At 37.3% G+C, this 19,348-nt stretch overlaps 1 protein-coding gene and 1 long non-coding RNA gene across 3 annotated transcripts in view; one reads left to right on the forward strand and one right to left on the reverse strand.

Moving 5' to 3' along the window:
- LRMDA (leucine rich melanocyte differentiation associated) overlaps nucleotides 1–19,348 on the forward strand; it is a 1,014,859-nt gene that overhangs the window by 848,855 nt on the left and 146,656 nt on the right. The window lies entirely within an intron of this gene.
- On the reverse strand, nucleotides 215–6,530 carry LOC119871483. Its single transcript, XR_005358000.1, has 3 exons — nucleotides 6,232–6,530; nucleotides 5,017–5,438; nucleotides 215–2,692 (listed from the first exon to the last, which is right to left on the reverse strand). It is a non-coding gene; the product is annotated as an uncharacterized LOC119871483 (long non-coding RNA).

A 19,348-nucleotide genomic window follows, 5' to 3' on the forward strand; every position in this document is an offset into this window, starting at 1 on the left:
AGCCAGTGCAGTGAGACAAGAAAAGGAAGGAAGGAAGGAAGGAAGGAAGGAAGGAAGGAAGGAAGGAAGGAAGGAAGGAAGGAAGGAAGAAGGAAGGAAGGAAGAAGAAAGAAAGAAAGAAAGAAAGAAAGAAAGAAAGAAAGAAAGAAAGAAAGAAAGAAAGAAAGAAAAGAAGAAAGAAGAAAGAAAGAAAAGAAAGAATCTAGACTGGAAAGGAAGAATAAAAAATATCTTTATTCATAGATTAAATGATCATCTACATTGAAAATACAGTGGAATTTATGAAAAGCTACTAGAATTAATAAGCAAATACAGCAGGTTGCAGGTTAGAAGATCAATATACCAATCCATTTTTAAAAATTCCTTATCCTTAGTATAGCCAGCATAGACCAGTTTAATGGGAACGTAGGATGAAGTGGTGGTAGTAAAACTGGAAAAGCAGGTTCAAACTCAGTTTGAGGACTTGACTTTTGATAACATGAAATTCTCTTGCTTACTCTGTCTATCCACCCCACCACCACCTTTTTCTGTCTTTCCTGTCTTCCTCAAGTTTACAGGGAACATTCTATGGAAGGATTACCAAAGACAGGGAGTGTATGTAATATCAGCACACAGACTCTGGAACTCAGGGTATCTGGAATGAAGTTCTGACCTTTTCTTAGATATCCTTTGACTTAGGAAGGTTATTTCACCTTTTTGAGGCTCAGTATGCTTTTTCATAAAAAAGAGATAATGGTAACATGACCTTTATAGGGTTATGGATAGTTCAATTTACAACACTTTCTCAGTTCCTAGGAACTGGATCCGGACATGTAGATGGAGAGTGGTTACCTTCAAGGAATGTTTAGAGTAAATAGGAACAGAAACAACTCCAATGTCATAAGATAGGCACAAAGTTCTGGCTTGGACTACTGGATTTCACAGATCTTAGCTTTGGTCCAACACATCATCTATGAGATGTTAAATATTTGATTGATGAAGTATTGAAGATTATTTAGAAATATAGGGGGAAAAACACTATTCTGGGGCTCGTGAAGAGTGGGAAATGGAGCCAAGAATGTACCTATAATTTAGGGTAAAGAGCAATAATGAGGTCTCATAAAAATAAATAACCATGATGTTAAATAGACTGCAAATCATTTGCACCTTGAGGCTTTTCTTAGATTTTGTGCCAGTGGGGGGAAAAAATGGAAGGAAAAAGAAAGTGATAATTGGCCTTGTGCTTTATGCCAAAGGAGTTGCTTGTACACAAGATTTTGTTTTAGTGTAAACAAAGAGCTTCCCCTCCGCAACTACCACCTAAAATTATTTAAGGGAAGAAAAACAAAATCCATCCAGCTATAAAGAGCAACCAGCCTGGGATTGGAAAAAGGCTTTAATCTACTCTGCCTGGGGTCATACTGTTTTATGCTACTCTTGACTTTATTTCAAAGCTGATGTTGCTATCTAAAAAAACCAACAGCTATAATTATTTCAGTTTTATTCACTGAGAAATTATTTCCAATCATGTAAAAGAAATGGATTCTAGTGTTTGTAAGTAACCTTTTATCTTTATCCTGTCCTTTAAAGAAAATAGCATACATGTTGGGAAAAGCACTGAATAAGAAGTTTGGATGACAAGAGTTCTTAAAATTAGAGCTGTCAATGCTTAAGGTTTTAGATGTTAGCTAAGTCAAGTCCCAGATTTGATCCTCAGTTTTTCCTTTTGTAAAATGGGAACATTCATACCTACCTAGATGCCTCATAGAGTTGGGAGAGTTAGTTAAGATGCTAGACTTGGAAGTGACAAAAAATGCAAGGCAGCGCTTGCCTTTCTCTTCCTTGTAGTGGGGCTCTGGGTCACCAAATGACAGGATCGACCTCAAGTACTTCACAGGAAGCCAATAGTGCTTTTAACAAAATGTTAGGTGAGTGTTATATGGTAGGGTATAACACAAATTTATTTTTTGCTCACAGCTGCCTTTCTAAATTCATTCTGTAGGGGTAGATATTATTCTGCTTCTGAATAAAATTTCAGTGGGTGCTCTGAGTTTGTTACTCACTCTTGGATCATAATAAGTCCTCTGGTTACCTGAGTCTCCAAATAAGTCTTGGTTCAGTTAAGAATATGAAAAATCTAGGGTAAGAATGAAAACTCTGAAATTCAGAGATACATAGGTAATGCATCTTCTGTGTGCTTCTTCCTTTGTTCTTTCATCTTCTCCCCATTCCCACACACCAGGTGAGTTGGGTAGGGAGATGGGAGAGAAGAGGGAGGCAGGATCACACTTGCTTGCTGGTTCTATCGGCTGGCTTGCTCTTCCAATGGCAGATGTTTAGGTTGGCCCTTCTCCTTGCAGGCTGTTTCATGAACAGCTGGGGTTCTCTCAGTTACAGTTCTTTTGATGATAAATCCTTCTCTCCTATGGCTGTACACTTGTGAGTCCTTCAAATCCTGGGCATCTGGGGACTTTACTCTGCTAAGGTCTCCTTACCTCCAAAAGTGCAGGATCCAGGATTGTTTCAGGATGCTTTGTCTTGCACTTGGCCTCACTTCCTCCAGGGAGATAAGAGTCTTAGATTTTCTAATAGTGAGTTGGATCCTCAAATCTAGCTTCCTTTCTTGAGCCACTTGGCAGGCAGCTTCAGCCATAGTCTTTCTTTCACTTATTTAGGTTTTCATGTTTAAATCAGAAATCAGTTCCCTCTGACCCTGAAAATGCATGGAGACATACACAAACATATCTATGTGAGCCATTAAACCCTCTATCATTTGCTTGCCATGAGGGGAGTACCCTTAACCCTTCTTCATGTGGGTAAAGCATTGCAGGCAAACATAAACATTTCTGAAAATTCGCTAAAGAAATCCCCATTTCTTGGGGCACCTGGGTAGCCCAGTTGGTTAAGCATCCAGCTCTTGATTTTGGCTCAGGTCATGATCACAAGGTCCTAGGATGGAGCCCCACATCCAGCTCCACACTCCACTAGGAGTTTGCTCAAATGTTCTCTCCTTCTCCCTTTGCCTGTCCCCCTGCTTCCTCATTTTCTTTCTCTAAAATAAATAAATCTTTAAAAAAAAAACTCCACATCTCTATTCTAAACTCTTCTCTTAGCCTAGCCAGCATCTTTTTTAGAATACGAGATATATGGTCAACTAGTGTTTGCAAAATCAGTTCTCTGACACCTCTGCCACAAGTCCTATTTGGGTAATCCAACACCTCATCTTGGTATGTGGGTCTAGTTGGTTTTCCCATCATCTTGGGAGTTCAACTGAAATTAAAACAGAGTCCTATTTTTAAATTTTATTATATTTATATCAGTGTATCACAAGCTGTAGTTTGTGGAACACTGTTTTTCCAGCTCTTAATGTGCTCATTGCACATGAGCATATTAAAAATACATCAGGGTGCCTGGGTGGTTTACTTGGTTAAGCATCTGACTCTTGATTTTGGCTCAGGTCATGATCTCAGAGTCCTGATATTGGGCCCTGGGTTGGGCTTCATGCTGGTCATGGAGCCTGTTTGGGATTCTCTCTTTTCTTTGCCCTCTGCCCCTCCCCCATCTTCTCTCGTTCTCTCTAAAATAAATAAATAAAACCTTAAAAGATATATGGAATCTATAATAAGGAATACCATTCGACACTTTTTAAACCCAGTGTTCCTCAAATATATTTACACAATTTTTTAACATAGTATCTCTGTGTTTTGGAAAGTGCTGCTCCAAATATGAGTTAGTCTTTTGGATGAATGAGCAGGAATGGTCCCTGGTGATACTTTCACTGAGTTTAGCTAAGTGCATTCATACATTCCTCTAAAATTTCCCTAAATAAAAAGTTTAATTCTTTACTTATAGAAATGGGCTCATTTTCAAATGGATATTTGTTTTGGAAATGACCAATCAGCATTGGCTATAGGGGGGAAGGAGGCAGAGTCATAATAGCTCTGTTGTCCTACTTATAGCAAATAACAAAAAAAAAAATAAGATAGTTAAACCTATTAGAATAGGGATTTATAAGGTCTCAATATTTACTTTAGAATTTGATAGTTTAGCTTTGATGAAGTATAAAGATAAAAGTCAGAGACTTAGTCTCATGTGGGCCAGATTTTGTCCCTCCTCTATTTTTCAAAGTCATGAACATCAGTTATATTGGTTTGAGCCATCCTGAACATCTGCACCTTTGGGTAGGTCCAATTGGTCAATTCTCAGACATCTTTTCCTGCACATCCATTTTCAAACGGGGATAATGATTTCCCAGATAGCCTATTCCATGTATTGTTTCATCATGTCTTGATAAGATGATAGGCTTTATGGTTCTCTTATGTCAAACTTTGCAAGAATTTGTGCTGAATAATGTTTGAGTCCTGCTAGCATGAGCAACTGTCCTGGTTTTAGAACTGAGAGTCCCATATCCCAGGAATTCCATCTCTGAGAGACAGAGAATCTTATTTTTGGTGATAGATGTCAAAGGTTCAGGGAAAAGTATAAAACCCATATGGCAGCCTGCATATAGATGCAGAAAGCAATGTTGTTTGTAGCGGCCAAATAGATAAAGCATAGATTATTTATCTTCCATAGTTGCTGTCACTATGTTTCCCCCTTCTATTGCCAACTGTGATTTGAAGTTCACACTAATGAATCAGCCATTGTTGTTTCACACCAATTGATGCAACTTGAGTGTATACCTTAAATATATTGTAATTATGAGTATTCACAATACATCTATCTTTGACTGTCAATTAATTGTTGTGCTTTGTATCACCACAGTGCTGGTTTAAGTTTTGATATTATGAATATTGTTAATTTATTTTCTAAGAGTTCAGATAATGAAAATGAGGGTGATTATAATACCAATGCCAGCATGACCTAGAAATCTCAGAAAAAGAAGGTTAAATGACTGTTAAATAGTGACAGATGGAAGGACTCATACAACTACATTGGGGAAATCAATAATCAAAGGAGAGCATCTTGCAAAACATGCAGAAAATTGGACATGGTGAAGAAGGAGATGTGAAAGCACACAGGGAGATTGAATCTTACCATTTTAGGATGAGACATACAGGAACTTCTAAATTAGTCAGAAGCTTTTTTGTCTCCCCAAATGTCACCAATGCTTAGTTGAAAATAGTCTCTGCTGAATTATCTTGCATATACCACCCAAACAAGCAGCACCATCATATTGTTCCCTTGATTTCTCTATGAAATCAATTTAAGTTACATTGCCTGATTTATAAATTTCAGGTAACATGACCTGTGGGGTAATACTGGGTACCAGACATGTTGCCATCTTACAGAACAGAGCTAATTTTGTCAGATCTGCCCAATAGCCGTGCTTTCCTTAATATGTCAAATGATTCCTTGAGCCACAGCAACAAGATAATGTTCCTTCTATCTCTTCAGTACTTTGACATGAAAAATGGAGGTTCAGATTGTCCTTTTGATTTCTGAAGATTTTAATGAAACTGCAGAAAACATAAAACAAAAGATTGTTCATATCTTATTTAAATACAACCTAGACTGTATCGACCTACATATTAGCAGACAGTGTAGGTATTGGTAACTCCATTCGGTGTTTAAATTTCTTACCAAATGAATGTAACAATCTCACCTGCTGAATATCCTCCACACCCTGTATACAACACTGCTAAAAAGGGCTGTGATTTACTTACTTGTGATATTGAAACTTACACAATGAAGTTTTGGGTCACTTTTAGCTTCCTTGAAACAGAAGCACGTGAGCTTTTTGACTTGATAGAAATGGAAGGAATTAGCCTTTTTAGCTATGTGCCTCCAAAATGGCTATCAGTTTTAAGGACCATAATAAAGATGTTAAAATGTTGGCCTTCTTTAAATCTTTTCTTCAAAGAGTGGCATAAGAAGAATTACTTCACTAATTGGGAACACAGTGGGGATGAGAATGGAGGACAGTATTACAGTAAAACAAAAACTTATTTGCTGTTTCTCTAAAACTCTTTGGTGATCTATGAAGAGGCCACAAGGAACCTAGGAAAGAATTATACCTGAGTTATTTGATATTATATGTAGAATATGACAAAAACTCATACACAAAGGGAAAAAGAGACTCATTTTTTAGAAATAAGCCTGCTTCTTAATGAACAAAAAATATGTCATCAGAGGACAGCCACATCAAACAGGGCTTTCTCAATTTCCTTATTTACTAAAACTTTAAAGATTCAGGATCCAACTTTGACTTTACAAGTTGAGAAAAGTTTTGAATTCACAAATTTGACTTACCTCAGTGCTTTAAAGTAATTTTCCCCAAGAAAAAGAAGTTTAACTTATGACGATATCCAGTATGCTTCATAGTGTTTTAAAAACAATGAACCGTTGGATATGGAGAGTTTCGGTGATGAGTTCATTCATGCAACAAAGCCAATAGACAGACGTCTGGCCCATCAAAATAAGCATGTAGATACAAAGTGGAGGAACATTTTTTGGAGAGCTGGAAACTGATTCCAGTCTAAAACTCTACTCCTGCTAGTAGGTAAACTCTGATGTGTCCCATGCTGAAATGCTTTTGTTGATAGGCTGTTTAGCTTGGTGTCACCACATTGGATTGACACCAGAACAGTGTAATGTGGCCTTGATAAAGAGCATAGCCACAAGTCGAATGGAATTTTACATGTGACTATGTTCAGCTTTACCACTGTGTAAAAGAAGCGTGTCTTAAGGGCTGTAGACAGTTCAGAGAAGCATTAATGGAAAAGGAAACAGTAAAAGTCCCCTACTATATTTTGGGAGAGAAAGAAATGTTATTGTTTTCCTAGATATAGGTAATATCTGTTTCTATTGTACTTTCCTTCTCTCTTTTATTTTTTTATTTATTTTTTAAATTTTTTATTGGTGTTCAATTTACTAACATACAGAATAACTCCCAGTGCCCGTCACCCATTCACTCCCACCCCCCGCCCTCCTCCCCTTCTACCACCCCTAGTTCGTTTCCCAGAGTTAGCAGTCTTTACGTTCTGTCTCCCTTTCTGATATTTCCCGCACATTTCTTCTCCCTTCCCTTATATTCCCTTTCACTATTATTTATATTCCCCAAATGAATGAGAACATATAATGTTTGTCCTTCTCCGACTGACTTACTTCACTCAGCATAATACCCTCCAGTTCCATCCACGTTGAAGCAAATGGTGGGTATTTGTCATTTCTAATAGCTGAGTAATATTCCATTGTATACATAAACCACATCTTCTTTATCCATTCATCTTTCGTTGGACACCGAGGCTCCTTCCACAGTTTGGCTATTGTGGACATTGCTGCTATAAACATCGGGGTGCAGGTGTCCCAGCGTTTCACTGCATCTGTATCTTTGGGGTAAATATACACGTTTAATGCAATCCCTATCAAAATACCATGGACTTTCTTCAGAGAGTTAGAACAAATTATTTTAAGATTTGTGTGGAATCAGAAAAGACCCCGAATAGCCAGGGGAATTTTAAAAAAGAAAACCATATCTGGGGGCATCACAATGCCAGATTTCAGGTTGTACTACAAAGCTGTGGTAATCAAGACAGTGTGGTACTGGCACAAAAACAGACACATAGATCAGTGGAACAGAATAGAGAACCCAGAAGTGGACCCTGAACTTTATGGGCAACTAATATTCGATAAAGGAGGAAAGACTATCCATTGGAAGAAAGACAGTCTCTTCTCTTTTAAAAGTCTTATATTTATGTACTTTAAAAATATATAGTAATACAATGTATAAAATTTAAATACCAATAAAAAGATTTTAAAAGTTGGGCAGCCCGGGTGGCTCAGCAGTTTAGCTCTGCCTTCAGTCCAGGGCGTGATCCTGGAGACCCGTGATCAAGTCCCACATCGGGCTCCCTGCATGGAGCCTGCTCCTCCCTCTGCCTGTGTCTCTGCCTCTCTCTCTCTCTGTCTCTCAAAAATAAATAAATAAAATATTTTTTAAAAAGTTAATAGAAGTTTGTATCAGAAGAAACATAAAAATAATATATTTTTCTCACATGTATTATCTGTTTAGTCAGTCCTACTATTAATTACTATTAATTGCCACTGTTAACTAATTCTACTTTTTGTCTTACATAATAGGATTTATATAACTGAAAGATAAAAGCTATAGAACAACACAGAGTTTTAAATAAAACCTATTTTTCATATATTTTTATGTTAAAGTAGTTATATATATATAATCATTTATTATATATTATTTGTTGGAGGAGGGAGTTGTGGTATGAATGCACCCTGGCTTAGCTTTCTAAAAAGCTGATTATTTCACTTGCCATCAGTATGCTTTTCCTGAGCTTCTCCTAGTTTAAGGAAGGAGAACAAATCTGATTCTGATTAATTGCTCTTGCATGGTACAAGTAACTCTGCACATTGGCTTCTGACTGTAAAGGAAGTTTCCTTGCCAATAACTCTTAGACTAATTTATGTCATTTATGAATCTTTTTATGTCATTTTTTAAAAATATTTATCCATGAGAGACATGGAGAGAGAGGCAGAGACACAGGCAGAGGGAGAAGCAGACTCCCCATGGGAAGCTTGATGTGGACTTGATCCCAGGACCCCAGAATCACGCCCTGAGCCAAAGACTGATTCTCAACTACTGAGCCACCCAGGTGCCCCTTTTTATGTCATTTTTTAAAATGTCATTTATCTGAGATTTCTTGTCTTTGTTTTTCTATTTGTGTCCATTGAATAAAGGGAAACATATTAGGTTTTCAGTTCTCTAATGAGAACCCAAAGTAGAATTGACAACCGTCCACACATATCAGTAATGTAATGGGCATCATCTACCTGGAACTTCTTTTAAAATTGACTCTGAGTAGTTAGAAAATGAAAGTTTTATTTTCATCATTGTTCCTGCTCACTCACCCTCTCTCAGTAAGGATTCTCTGTTCAAATCTCCTCTTTGATGTTCCAGATCCTAGTGATGTTTCCCATGCTTGTCATCTACATCTTCTCTACACCTATACTCTGCTTTTCTACCTTCACATCCATGTCACTGTACTTTGGACAGAATATCCCCTTTCTCTAGCTCTTTTGATCCTACCTTACTCCTACCTGTACTTCCCGGGCACATGAAAACTTCCTCTACTTTACAAAGCTTTGTCTGGACCATTTTCTAGCTATGTACTTTGACCCACTCAGCTATCCTGTAGTATTCTGGAATGTTTCACATACTTTGTCCTCAGATGCATTGTGAGAGAGATTTCATGCCTGGTTCTTCCCTTGTATTCCCAAAAAAATACCTGGTGCAGGTCTAGGCAGATTGTGATGGTTCAAGAAAGATGATCAGTGGTTTATATACACGGTACTGCATGCAAAATATGATGTGGGAGTAGGCAAGTAATAATATCTTTACATATAGAAACATTGTCCTTAACCTTTAACAGGACATTAATGCACAAGGCCTTGTTGAGAAGAGGAAATAGGGGAAGGCAGAAAAAAAATAATCATAACCCTGACTCCTGGGCTCATGTTTTAGTTTGTATAGTAGCCTTACTACTTCCGAATTGGAATTCTACACGATGTAAAATACGCACATACGCACATGCACACACACACAGAATGGGGATTTGGCCTTGACATATATTTTTAGTTGGATGCCAGTACTTTTTTAGCAGCCGGTCTAAAGTTGGGAAAACAGCCATTCTGTGTCTAGTTGAGTTATGAGTTGAGAACAAATTTCACAACAAACCTCAATGATTTTCCACCGACTACACCAACCCAAAGACAATTTCTAATCACTTGGTTGCCATCGTATTGCAAAAGAAGCAGAACACAGACATGCTGTCTGTTTCGCTTAAATTTATAAAAACCCGCTGAAAGGGAATGTAGAAAGTAAACGACCCATGGTAAAGCATTGTGAATGAAGAGAGAGGTGCTGTGGTTAGCTGGGTTTCTCAATCCCTCAGATTCTCAAAGCCAAGAGAAAATTTATCTTCTTCCACTGAGACATAAACTAAACTCTTTTGGTCATTAATCTGCAAAGTTGATGCCTGCCATGGTAATTCATCAAACATTTTTGTGGAGTGAGTCTGGTGGGGCCTCTGGGGCATCCGCCTTTGAAATTCAAAGCACTGTTTTGTCCCCTGGGGACAGAGTGACTTTCTCCCCTCATTGCACATCTGGAAGGGAAGTTTCTGCTTCTGCTCTTCCCTGGGCTGAGTCAGGACCTGAAAGAAGCAGCCATCTTTATGAATCATGGGCTTATGCCATGAGACTCTGAGTACTCTTCTCTGGGCTGTCCTGTACTGAGAAAGAAGAGAAATACAGCAGCCGAGGCACTGTTTATAAGGGCCCTTTTTCCCCTGTATTACAGTTCACCACAGGAAAAGGACAATTACTGCTTGCAGTGATTTTTATAGGGGTGGGAGTCACCGCATTAACCATTGTGAAAAACGAGTAGACTCCTCAAGCTACAACTCTCCATTGTCTACAGATAAATCAGGAGATGGTTCTGGAATCTTGAGGTCTGATCTGAATTTACAACCATGTCTCCAGGCTCAGAGACAAATAGACAATCTGACGAGAATGGGCATTTCCTACAGAGAGTGTGCCCCGTGGGTACTGGGCTGTCTTTTGCCCCTCTAGTAACTGTGCCTTCTAATGCCTTGTCCGTAGCTGAGGCCTCCAGATCTTCCAGTCCTCTTGTGAATCGACCCTGCCTCCAAGAACTCATTTCTCGGCTCCTGTCCTTCTGTCCCCAGCTCTGCAACACACCCCAGACACAGTGGCCACCTTTCTGTTCCTTTAGCTATGACACCCATGTCTTTTCCACATAGGGCCGTCCATCCTGAAAAAGAAGTCTCTGCCCTAAGATCTTTGTGAGGTTGACTTCTTTTTTTTATCATTGAAGTTTCAGCTCTGCTGTTAACTTCTCAGAGAAGTTTTCTCAGACCCTCAGTTTCAAGAAGCTGAACCCACCCACCCACACACCAGCTACTTTCCATCGGTCCTCAGTGTGTCACTTTATTTGTAACACTTGGTAGCTGAATTAATTTATTTCTCTCTTTTCCTTTTCTTTTCCCTTTTCCTTCATTCTTTCATTCTACCCCCCCATTTCTCCTTCCTTTCTTTTCTTTCTTCCCACCCCACCTAAATTGTTAACTCCAAAAGAGCAAAGTTCTCATCCATCCTCTTGACTGTGATATATCTATGGTACGTGTTCAATCATTCTTAGGGAATTGAATGGTTTCTTTGTACTTCAGGTGTTTGGCTGAGGGTAACATGACATTTACAGTAACATTTTTTTACTTTTCATATTTTAAAAACATGCTTGGGTTCATGTATTCTATTTTTTTTTTTTTTAATTTTTTATTTATTTATGATAGCCACAGAGAGAGAGAGAGAGGCGCAGAGACACAGGCAGAGGGAGAAGCAGGCTCCATGCACCGGGAGCCTGATGTGGGATTCGATCCCGGGTCTCCAGGATCGCGCCCTGGGCCAAAGGCAGGCGCCAAACCGCTGCGCCACCCAGGGATCCCTGGTTCATGTATTCTAGATATAATTTACTCTTGCACATTTATCTAATGACCATCTTATTCATTCATTTCTTCAACTGTTTAAGTATCTTTTGCATGAGATATCTTAGCAGGATATCACAGATGTTAGAGGAGTTTCAGCCACCCAGATGATACCATTAAATGGCGAGAAATACATTTGAAAACATATTTTCATATTTTACATCAAGTGTTCTATGCAGACCAGTCTAACTTCTAATTTTCTTTTACTAACCAAATTTATTTTGTACTACGCCAACCATTTTCATTATCCCACAATTGTGACTTATCTTTCCTCATACTGTTACTTTATTATTTTTTTAAAGATTTTATTTATTTATTAGGGAGTGAGAGAGGGAGAGAGAGCACAGAAGGAAAGGGAGAAGGAGAAGTAGACTACCTGTTAAGCAGTGAGCCTGATGCAGGGTTCAATCCCAGGACCCTGAAATCATGACCTGACCCAAAGGCAGACACTTACTGACTGAATCACCCAGTTGCTCCTGTTACTTTGTTTACAACTCCCTTCCCTCTGCTGTTTTCTTCTGTACATTCTGTGCGTCCTTCCAGACCAATTCAGGGCTTTCCTCCCAACTGAAGTCTCCATAACCCTTGGCTCTGATTGCTCTCTTGAGCTTTCTTCCCTTTTGCTTGTAGAATCTAGACCCTCTAAATAGGAGCGTTTTCTACTGGTGATGATTTTGTTTGGATTTATATTTGTTCCATGTATGCTAATGTTGAAAACTCAACTGGATTCTAACTTCTTTGAGAAAATCAACATGTTTCATAATCTTCCAGGTCTCTGCCACTATCATAGGTAGTGCAGGGAACATAGTAGCAGTCAATAAATTCTTACTGATTGATTGGTGTCGAAATTGGGTTGTCATTTCCAGACGGGGTGCTGAATGAGAGCAGGTCTGGTAAAAGACTCTTCAACATTCAGCCTCCCTGTAGATCAAGTACAGGCAAAGCTTACAGTGAAAGGTGGTGAAAGGCAAAATTCCAATAGCAAGAGTATTATTAATCTACTTAAGCCATTAAGTGTTGTCCAGTATTAGATTGGACCGGAAATCCTGGTTTTCAACTCTTTCCTATTTGAATGCCCAAGAGGCTGTCAGCGAGTAAGAGGAAATGCGGAATTGGCTTTCAGTTGCCTGAGGAGAGGAGCTTAAATTTCTAGATTTATGGCTCCGCTTTACCTGAAACTTTTATTTTGCTTTTACTTTTATGTAGCAATCGGGTGTACTGTATTTCAGTTGGTACTTCTTAAACAGTCTGAGGGAGCTCTAAAAATAAGTACTAACCAATTTATACAATAACGTCCATAGTGGTCGTTATTGAATGCCTCACCGCATGAGTGTATTCTAGAAGTCCCCCAAAGGGATGATATTTTCAGAAGGGACCTTAAAATGAAGGTGGTAGAATTTGTAGTGTGACTGGTCTGTCTGTAATCTCTGAACTCAATTATTCTGGCTTTTCAGATTCTAGTAGTAGAGAGAGGCAGAGAGAGTATAAAGTGGCAGCCTCGTGTCCTGAATTTACCTTACTAACATTGCCATCTGGGAAAGTATATTGTTTCTCTTTGGCCTAAATTTGCTGTATCTCAAATAAATGAATGAGTGGAGCTAAATATCCTCAGAAACACCTACTACCTGTAAATTGCGATGTATCAAGTACTATTGAGATAATAAAAATGAACTTAGATGTCTAAAGATAACTTAAGCCAAGAAGAAATTTTGTCCTCACTGTCACTAAACATTTCCTACATTTCTAGGAAGGCCCCATAGTCTTCTTTCCTTTGAGTTTTCTGATCTCATTCATATCCTACTGGACCTTCATTGCCTAACATGAATATTCTCTCCTTTGATTCTTTATAGCACTCATAGGCTTCTCTGTTCATTTGCCTTTTGTTAAAATTATCACTTAATGTATATGTACTTTATTTTCCTGAGTTGACTTTAAACTATTATTGGGCAGGAACTGTGCTTCATGATTCTTAATATCTCCAGAGTGCCTGTAGTAAGTGCTTAACAAATGTTTGCTGCTAATGATACACCTTAGCTGATTCATCTTTTCTCTGGTGAATTTTACTCAAGCAATTACACAACAGAATGACTTAAAACAAAGAAAACAGAAAATTTAGAGTGACTTTAGACACTTGATTAGAACTCTAAAATGAGGCAATGCTTCCAGTTTGGTCGGTAACATCAAAAATCATTTTGAATGATTTTATCAATTTGCTATCTCTGACTATTATTAAAACAAGTGTTTATTTATGTTAATCTCCTCTATGTTTAACAAGGTTAGGATCTCCCTAAGGATAGAGATGGATATGTTACTCCTCTTTATGTCCTCTGCCTTAGCTAGGTCACAAAGTGGGTGCTCAGTAAATATTTATTGAAACCATAAACAAATTATCTTTAGCATCAGTGCTAGGAATTCTGTTAAAGAAAATATTTAGACCCACTACCCCCAAATTTGCAAGTTGCTAATGCTGCTGACCCATTTAAAGGTGATACTAATGGATCCATCTTCTATGCTGGGAAGATGGTTAGGCTAAATAAAAAAAGTGATAATAGGGATCTATAAAGTTGATGTCTTTGCAATGGCTACCCTAGGAGTAAGGTATAGAAGATAGGATTAGGAGATAAAACATAATTTCTTTTCAGTTTTACTTGGCAGCCTTTATCTTGGTGGAATGACATATCCTTAACACTTGCAAGATGACGGGATGGCTTAATTATTACAATCTCACATGCCATATTTGAGATTTGGAATAGACTGTGGATAGGGCAGATATCCTAATGTGTGAAAAATGTTAAAATAATATCAAACTTCCATAAAATAAATCATTGACAGATTTTATAACATTAAAAATGAATGTGTAAATATTCTGTATCTATAACATAAATAAAATTAAGACAAGTATATTAAAATATAATATATAAAAATATAAAGATTCAGTCTTCTACTTTAGGGAGAGGCTTTTGTAAGTTCTACCCAAAAAATATAGTAGAAAGAAAAGTGGATTAAAGAGGTGACTAGGCAAAATTAGAAATGTAAGTGAACATAGAAAGTTCCAACTTATTAGAAATAAAATATTTCTTAATGAAATAATTTTGGGTTAAAATATTATTACTTATTGAAAGTAAGAATATGATAGCACTCTTTTTCTTCCTTCTAGAGTCAACTTATTCTGATATTTCTGGCAGGCAATGCAATTTTTATTATCAACATGAAATTTTGGTAGTTACCCTTTGGTTCAATAATTCTATTTTTAGGAGTCTATTCAGAGGATATAATCAAAGCTTCAACCAAATATTTATATAAAAAACTAAAAGTAATTTTTAATACTTTGTTGTTTAGAGAAGTTTTAGGTTCACCACAAAATTCAGAGGAAGTTACAAACATTTTCTGTACATCCCGTGCCCTCATAGCCTTCCTCATCATGAACATCCCCTGCCTGAATGGTGTATTTGTTATAATTGATGGACTTACATTGACACATTATAATCTCTCAAAGTCCATAGTTTATATTACTGTCCAGTCTTGGTTTTGTACATTTTTTTGGGTTTGGACAAATGTAATGACATCATTACATTACAAATGTATCCATCATTATAGTAGCAAATGGAGTATTTTCACTGCTCTAAAAATCCTGTGCTCTGACTATTCATTCTTCCCTCTATCCCTGGCAATCACTAATTCTTTACTATCCCCATAGCTTTGCCTTACCCAGATGTCAGATAGAATCATACCATATGTGCCTTCTCATTTTGGCTTCTTTCACTTAGTAACATGCATTAAAGTTTCCTCCATGTCTTTTCATGGCTTGATAGCTCATTCCTTTTTATCATTGAGTAATATTTCATTATCTGGATAGACCAGACTTTATCCATGTACCTACTGAAGGATATCTTGGTTGCTTCTATCCTGTTCCAGTAGTCTAGTTGTCTATTCTTTGACCAATACCATACTGTCTTGATTATTGTAGCTTTGTAATAAGTCTTGAAGTCAGATGGTGTCTGTCCTCTAACTTTGCTGTTTTATTTCTATATTGTGTTGGCTATTCTGGGTTTTTTGCCTCTTTATTGAAACTTTAGAATTATTTGTCAATATCCACAACATAACTTTTAGGGATTTTAATTGGGTTTGCATTGAATCTATAGATCAGTTTGGGAAGAACTGACATCTTGACAAAGTTGAGTATTCCTATCCTTGAACATGGAATAACTTTCGATTTATTTAGTTATCTTTTGATTTAGTTCATTAGAGTTTTATAGTTTGGGATCCCTGGGTGGCTCAGCAGTTTAGCACCTGCCTTCAGGCCAGGGCATGATCCTAGAGTCTGGGGATCGAGTCCCACGTCAGGCTCGCTGCATGGAGCCTGCTTCTCCCTCTGCTTGTGTCTCTGCCTCTCTCTGTGTGTGTGTGTGTGTGTGTCTCATGAATAAATAAATAAAATCTTTTTTAAAAATACCATTTAGGGATCCCTGGGTGGCTCAGCAGTTTAGCACCTGCCTTTGGCCCAGGGCGTGATGCTGGAGTCCCAGGATCGAGTCCCACATCGGGCTCCCTGCATGGAGCCTGCTTCTCTCTCTCTCTCTCTCTCTCTCTCTCTGTGTGTGTGTGTCTATCATGAATAAATGGATAAAATCTTTAAAAAAAATACCATTTACATTAACACCCCAAAATGAAATGCTGTGGTATAAATTTATAAAATATGTAAAAGATCTATATGAGGAAAACTATAAAACTCTTTTTTTAAAAAAGATTTTATTTATTTATTCATGGGAGACACACACACACACACACAGAGGCAGAGACATAGGCAGAGAGAGAAGCAGGCTCCATGCAGGAAGCCTGATGTGGGACTCGATCCCGGGACTCCAGGATCACACTCTGAGCCAAAGGCAGACACTCAACTGCTGAGCCACCAAGGCATCCCTGGTATTGTGTTTTTAATTTAAAATTCCATTTGTTCATTGTTGATATACAGAAAGAAAATTGACTTTTGTTTATTAAACTTATATCTAGGAACCTTGCTATAATTGCTTATTAGTGCCAGGAGGGCTTTTTAAAATTTATTCTTTCAGATTTTCTACATAGATTGTCATAGCATCTATAAACAAAGGCAATTATATATCTTTCTAATCTGTATATATTTTTATTTCTTTTTCTTGCCTTATTGCATTAGTTAAGGACTTGCAGTATAATGTTGAAAAGGCGTGGTGAGAGGGGACATTATTGTCTTCTACTTGGTCTTAGTGGAAAAGTGTGTTTCTCACTGTTAAATATGATATTAAGTAATTCTTCATAGCATTTTTTATATTAAGGAAAATGAAAGACACTAAATATCTAACAATACATGAAAGTGTGGTACATTCAGATAATAGACTGTTATTCAATCAACAAAAAATAAGTTTCTAAAGAATAACATGAAATTATGCATATAATATTATAGGTGAAAAAAGTAGAAAAGATACATAGAACATCTCAATTTAATAAACATACTGAAGACTTGGAGGAAATTTACTAAAATATCAGTGATATTCAAGACTGTGAGTGATTTTTATGGCTGAGCCAAACATTATTTTGTCAACCTGTTTGTAGAAGTATTAGGCTGACTGTATGTTGGAGCACTGGAGATCTAGTTGGTTTAGAAGAGTTTATTAGTTCTTTGAACAAAAATTTAGAATATGTATCTGGTACTATGTTATATATTGAAACATAAGCTAAGAATCTAATGAGGGCAATAAGTATGTCAATAGACATTTATGGTATGAGTATTATTGTATTATGTGCTATTATGATATAATGATGAAAATAATTATAATGATACTGATGAAGATAGAAACCAAAAAGTAGAAGAGCTTTATAGTAGCTGTTCTTTTTTTTTTTTTTTTTTATAGTAGCTGTTCTATACTAGCAGTTCTACTTTCTGTTCTACCATAACAAATTACACTAAAACTTGAATGATGAAAATAGCCATTTTATTATGCTCTTGGAATCTGTGGTTCAGAGATCCAGACAGGATAAGGAGATGGCTTTTCTCTGCCCCACACTGTCTATAGCTTCAACTTGGAAGACTTGAATGTTGGGGATGAATTGACTAGAGATTGGAATTATCTTAAGGCTCATGGTCATACACTAATATATCTGGGCCTGGGCTGGGAGGACTATATTTTTGACTGAAGAGCCTACATATTTCTTGTGCTTGGCTTCTTCATGGTATCACAGTTCCAGAGTAGTTGGACTTATACGGTACTCAGGTCTTCAAGTCCAGGTTGACTGCTATTCCAGTCACCAAAGCAGAAGCTTGATTGGAAGAGTTTCTGACATAACATTGGAAATTAGGCACATTGTTTTGGTTATAGGTCACATGCTCACCCAGATTCAAGGGGAAGAACATAGAACCTGCTGCTTGGTTGAAGAAGTGTTAATGTCACTTTGCTGAAAATCAAAGAGGTTGGAGATATTATTTGAGACTATACTATGTGCTAGACACTGTTTAACTTGTTTTTCATTGATTAATTCATTTAATCCTCATGACAATCCATGAGGTGAAAAGTATTATTATCCCCCTTTTTAAAGAAGAAACTAGAGTCAGAGAAATAAGTAACTTGGCTTAAGGTTACATAGTAAGTGTGAAGTTGGGCTTCAAGCTAAGGCAGTCTGTCTTCAGGGCCAAACAATTAAGGCCGTCAGGTTGCTATGGGATATGCATGACATCTACCTAACTCTTACTTGGAGTAGGAAAGAAGGAACAGGTCAAGAAAAACTTCCAGGTAAAGTGACATCTAAACTGCATTTTGAAGAATTAACAGAAATAACTTATACAATTCAACATACCACACACACACCAATTAAAAATCGGCAGAAGGCATGAAGAGACATTTCTCCAAAGATGATCTACAGATGGCCAACAGACACATCACTCATCATCAGGGAAGTGCAAGTCAAAACTACAATGAAATATCACCTCATACCTGTAAGAATGGCTAAAATAAAAAACATAAGAAACAATATGTGTTGGCTAGGATGTGGAGAAAAAGGAGCTCTTGTGCATTATTGGTAGGAATTGGCACTGGTGTAGCCACCATGAAAAGCAGTATAGAGATTACTCAAAAAGTTAAAAATAGAGCTACCCTATGAAATGGCAATCGCACTATTGGGTATTTACCCCCAAATTACAAGAACACTAATTCAAAGGGATACACACACTCCTTTATTTATTGTAGTATTATATACAATACCAAAACTATGGAAGCACCCCAAGTATCCATCATGTGGTACATATATACAATGGAATATTATTCAGCCATAAAAAGAATAAAAGCTTGCCATTTGCAACAACATAGAGCTGAAGAGTATTATACTAAGCAAAATAAGTCACAGACAAATACCATATGATTTTACTCATATGTGGAATTTTAGAAACTAATGAGGAAAGAGAAAAAAGAGAGACAAATCAAGAAACAGATTCTTAATTATAGAGAACAAACCAATGGTCACCAGAGAGTAGGTGGGGGTGGGTGAAATAGGTGATGGGGATTAAAGAGTGCATTTATCATAATGAGCACTAAGTAATGTAAAAAAAAAAGTTGAGTCACTATATTGTACACTTGAAACTAATATAACCCTGTATATTAGCTAAACTGGAATTAATAAAAAACTTAAATAAAAAATCTAGTTCAAGACTTGAAGGATTAATAAAATCTATTCAGCTGGGCTGTGAGATGGATGGCTGGGATAGCAAGAGAATGCTCTAAGAAGAGCAAATTGCACGTTATGATGTCCCCAGGCAAGGGAGCACAGTATAGTCAGGCAACATCAAAGAGCTGCTCAGGAATGGAATTTGGAGCTTAGATGGT

Source organism: Canis lupus, chromosome 4 (assembly GCF_011100685.1).
Source record: "Canis lupus familiaris isolate Mischka breed German Shepherd chromosome 4, alternate assembly UU_Cfam_GSD_1.0, whole genome shotgun sequence".
In the NCBI taxonomy this organism is placed as follows: Eukaryota; Metazoa; Chordata; class Mammalia; order Carnivora; family Canidae; genus Canis; species Canis lupus.